Source organism: Rattus rattus, chromosome 2, assembly GCF_011064425.1.
Source record: "Rattus rattus isolate New Zealand chromosome 2, Rrattus_CSIRO_v1, whole genome shotgun sequence".
Taxonomy (NCBI): Eukaryota; Metazoa; Chordata; class Mammalia; order Rodentia; family Muridae; genus Rattus; species Rattus rattus.
The window spans coordinates 20,122,365-20,126,907 of NC_046155.1; the positions used below are offsets into that span (position 1 = coordinate 20,122,365).

The following is a 4,543-nucleotide window of genomic DNA, read 5'->3' on the forward strand; positions in this document are numbered from 1 at the left end:
AAAAAAAACGTAAAGAGTTTAAAAACTATATAAATACTGACAAAATAAAAAAAATAAAAAATAAAACTAACTCGAATAAATTAGTAGTCCTCTTTTATACAAATGATAAACAAGTTGAGAAAGAAATTAGGAACATAATACCCTTCACAATAGCCACAAATAATATAAAATATCTTGAGGTAACTAACCAAATAAGTGAAGATCTGCATGACAATAATTTCAAGTTTGTCAAGAAAGAAGTTGAAAAAGATCTCAGAAAATGGAGACATTTCCCATGCGCATAGATTGGTAGAATTAACATAGTAAACTTGGCCATCCTATCAAAAGCAATCTACAGATTGAACAAATATTTAATAAAACCCAATACAATTCTTCAAAGATGGGGAAAGAGAAATTCTCAAATTAGGCGGAAAAGCAAAAAACTGAGAATAATAAAAACAATTCTTTTTTAATAATAATTTTTATTTTTGTCATTTATTTCAGGAAGCACTTGCAATGCCCTTTCACAGTTCATTTTCTATTAAGATATCCAGTGTTGGCTCTTGCCATGTGCTGGTGTTGGAGGACCCTCCCGCTGTAGATTTACCAACAGCATGAATCATGAAAAGTTAGCCAAGCTTCAAGCTCAGGTCTGGATAGGGGACAAGGGGGCAGCTCGCAGGAAGAAGAATGTGGTGCATAGGACCGCTACGGCTGATGACAAAAAGCTTCAGAGTTCCCTAAAGAAACTGGCTGTGAACAATATAGCTAGTATTGAAGAGGTGAACATGGTTAAAGATGATGGAACAGTTATTCATTTCAACAATCCCAAAGTCCAAGCTTCCCTCTTCGCTAACACCTTTGCAATTACTGGTCATGCAGAAGGCAAACCAATCACAGAAATGCTTGTTGAAATACTAAGTCAGCTTGGTGCCGACACTTAACGAGCCTTGGAAAGTTAGCTAAACAGTTCCCATGACAAGTATTGGATAGGAATCCACCCTAATCAGAAGACATTGAGGAAGGAGATAATGACGTTCCAGATCTTGTAGAAAATTTTGATGAAGCATCGAAAAATAAAGCTAACTAAAATCCTCTGAGTTCTGGTATCTGGCCTGGACTAGATTTAACAATCAGCTCTGTTGTTCCAAAGTTTACAGACATGGAGAACATCGCCTGTTATTAGTTCTGTAATATAAATATTTTGTATATTAACGATGCTGTTTGCTCGGCATTTCTCGGTCATTGGATTTTGCATTTTGCACTTCTTCCCAGGATGGATTCTTTTGGTCAAAATATGAAGTATGGGTACAGTTGGAGGATGGTTTTTGTTTTGGGGGGGACTTTTGGTGTGTATGTATATGTATGTGTGTGGGAATGTGTGTACACAGTGGACAGCAGATTGGATAACAGTTATAGCTATCCTATCCCTTCCCCAATAGAAAGAAAGCAAATCTTTACATTTGTTACTTTTTTTCTCTAACAAATGCTGCATATAATTGATGAAAAGTGAGTGTCTCTGATTTCAGAGTTGAGGAGATTCCTTCTGTTAGAAGTTTGGTGTTAATTTGTTGAATTAACTTCAATATTTTTATACACTTCTCTGGGTCGAAAATGACCTAAAATATTTTGCCACTAGATTGCTGCCAGAATCACAAGTCGAGTACCTTTGGCGTGGCTACCTTAGACCCACTTCCTAATAAGACCCATAAAATGTCCTTTCTTCAGCTTTCTTCCTTGTGCCTTGCCTTCCCGCATATTGGTCTTTAAATGGACCGGTCAGCCTTTGATATTACTCTTCTCTTCTGCCTATCTTGAGACAGAAGTTCTCCATATAGAGAGTGCCTAATTCCTCTTTTAGTTCCTCACCTCGAGGAATGTCTTCAATGTTTTATTTCCCTTCACAGTTATGGTTGGTAGAGTTCAAATTGGAATAGCTAGCATGTGCCTGCTAAATAACTTTATACTCAGCTTCGCCTGTTTCCTAGTTCTTGGTATCAGGTGCAGGGGTGCCTCTTTTTCAACAAGATTGAACCTGGGAATGTCCTTTTGAATGAAAAGAACATGTAGGCCATATTATCTCCTAGCATAAATAGGCATTCTCTGAAATGTTACTGACCCTGGAGAATTTCTTCAGGTACTTTCCTATTCTTGGCCTTGAACTTACCTCTGAGTAGATCTAATTGAGTACAGCTCTTAACACCCTCCTGCATGCCTGATACAGTGGTAAGACAATATTATTTGCTTACCTTCTTTCAGAGAACGTGGAGGTAAGTTATATTCATTCACTCAGGTTTTCCTCTTGTTGTTCGGATAAAAACAGCATTTATTTTGATGTGTCAGCATTTATTATAGCCAATATTTTAGGATAAGGTTTAAAGCATCTGTTGTTTTCTGGCCCATGACCACACTAACTGCAGCTTAACCTTCAGCATGCCAACTTTTGTTTCAAGCTAGATATCTTTCCTCGATACTGAAGATGCAAGGCCAACAGCTATTGACAGATCTGTAGACGTGAAGGCAAATCTCTTGTGTTTCTTTTCATCCAAAGATTTTCAATTTATTTTACAAATTTATTGATTTCTTTCCTGTTATGTTTTAATATGGACGTAACAAAATAAGTAACAGTAATAAAATAACAGTACGAAAGAGGAAAAAAAAGATATCCAGTGTTTGGATAGTGGTTTAGTCCCTGGGTGAGCTCTGGTTGGTTGGCACTGTTATTCTTATGGGGTTGCAAGCCCCTTCAGCTCTTTCAATCCTTTTTCTAATTCCTCCAACAGGGGGTGGGGTGGGGGGGAGAGGGTCCCGTTCTCAGTTCAAAGGTTTGCTGTTCTAGCTGCATATGTAGCAGAAGATGGCCTTGTTGGGGACCAATGGAAGGAGAAGCCCTTGGTTCTGCAAAGGTCGGACCTCCCACCCCCAGTGTAGGAAAATGTCAGAGGGCTGGGAAGGGAATACCCTTATAGAAGAAGAGGAGAGGGATGGGATAGGGGGCATATGTCTGGGAAACTGGGAAAAGGAATAACATTTGAAATGTAAATAAAAAAATCCAATAAAAAAAAGAAATTGAAAAAAAAAACGATATGCAGTGTTAGCATGCTGCCACAACCATTATTTTTTTTAAAGTCCTTCTTAGCACAATACTTTTTTTAGGATCCTGTACCTTTATTCTATAATTGAAAGTTTAAAAATTATGCTAAAGTTTTTATATTCACATATATTATATACATATGTATTTTTGACAGAGAAATTTTATTGGATTTTTTTATGTATTTGCATTTCAAATGTTATCTCCTTTCCTTGCTTCCCCTCTGGAGCCCCCCTCTCCCATCCCCCCTCCATCTGCTTCTATGAGGGTGCTCCACCTACCACCCACCCACCCACACTAGCATTCCCCTACACTGGTCATTGAGCTTTCACTGGACCAAGGGCCTTTTCTCCATTGATACCTGACAATGCCATCCTCTGCTACATATGTGGCTGGAGCCATGAGTTACTCCATGTGTACTATTTGGTTGGTGGTTTAGTCCCTGGGAGCTCTGCAGGGGGCAGGGGGACTAGTTGGTTGATATTGTTATTCTTCCTGTGGGGTTGCAACCCCTGTCAGCTCCTTCAGTCCTTTCTCTAATTCGTCCATAGGGGACCCTGTTCTCAGTCCAAAGATTGGCCACAAGAATCTACCTCTGTATTTTTTCAGGCTCTGGCAGAGCCTCTCAGAAAGACAGCTATATCAGGCTCCTGTTGGCATGCATTTCTTGGCAACTGCAATATACTCTGGGTTTGGTGAGTGCATATGGAATGGATCCCCAGGTGGGGCAGTCTCTGGATGGAAAACAATTCTTTTTTGTAGTTTCTAGGTTGATTTTATTTTATTTTACATTTAATTTTTATTTATCTTTATACTCCAGATTTTATTCCCCTCCCAGTCCTCTCTCCAAATGTTTCACAACCCATAACTCCCTGCTGCGCCTTTCCCCTTCCCCCATCTCCTGTGTCTCCATGAGAATGTCCCCACCCCACCAAACCTCTAAACTTCCTGGAGCCTCCAGTCTCTTGAGGGTTAGGTGCATCTCTGACAGAACCCAGACTCAGGAGTTCTCTGCTATATATGTGTTGGGGGCCTCCCTCAGCTGGTGTATGCTGCCCAGTTAATCATCCAATGTCTAAGAGATCTCAGGGGTTCCAGGTTAATTGAGACTGCTGGTCCTCCTACAGGGTCACCCCCCTCCTCAGCTTCCTCCAGCTTTTCCCTAATTCAACAGAGGGGTCAACAGCTTCTTAGCAATAAACAAACTGCTGGGGGAATCACCATCCCTGCCCTAAAACTATACTACAGAGCAATAGTGATATAAACTGTGTGGTATTGGTACAAAGACAGATAGGTTGATCAATGAAATAGAATTGAAAACCCAGAAATAAAACCACATACCTATGGACACTTTGACAAAGAAGTCACAAAATACAATGGAAAAAAGAAAACATCTTCAATAAATGGTGCTGGTCTAAATGGCATTCTGAAGAAAAAGAAAATAGATCCATATTTGTCACTTTGCACTAAGCT

At 39.6% G+C, this 4,543-nt stretch overlaps 1 pseudogene; it reads left to right on the top strand.

Annotated features, from left to right (window-relative positions):
• Nucleotides 1-578: 578 nt before the first annotated feature.
• LOC116893740 lies at nucleotides 579-1,069 on the top strand (annotated as a pseudogene).
• Nucleotides 1,070-4,543: the final 3,474 nt, after the last annotated feature.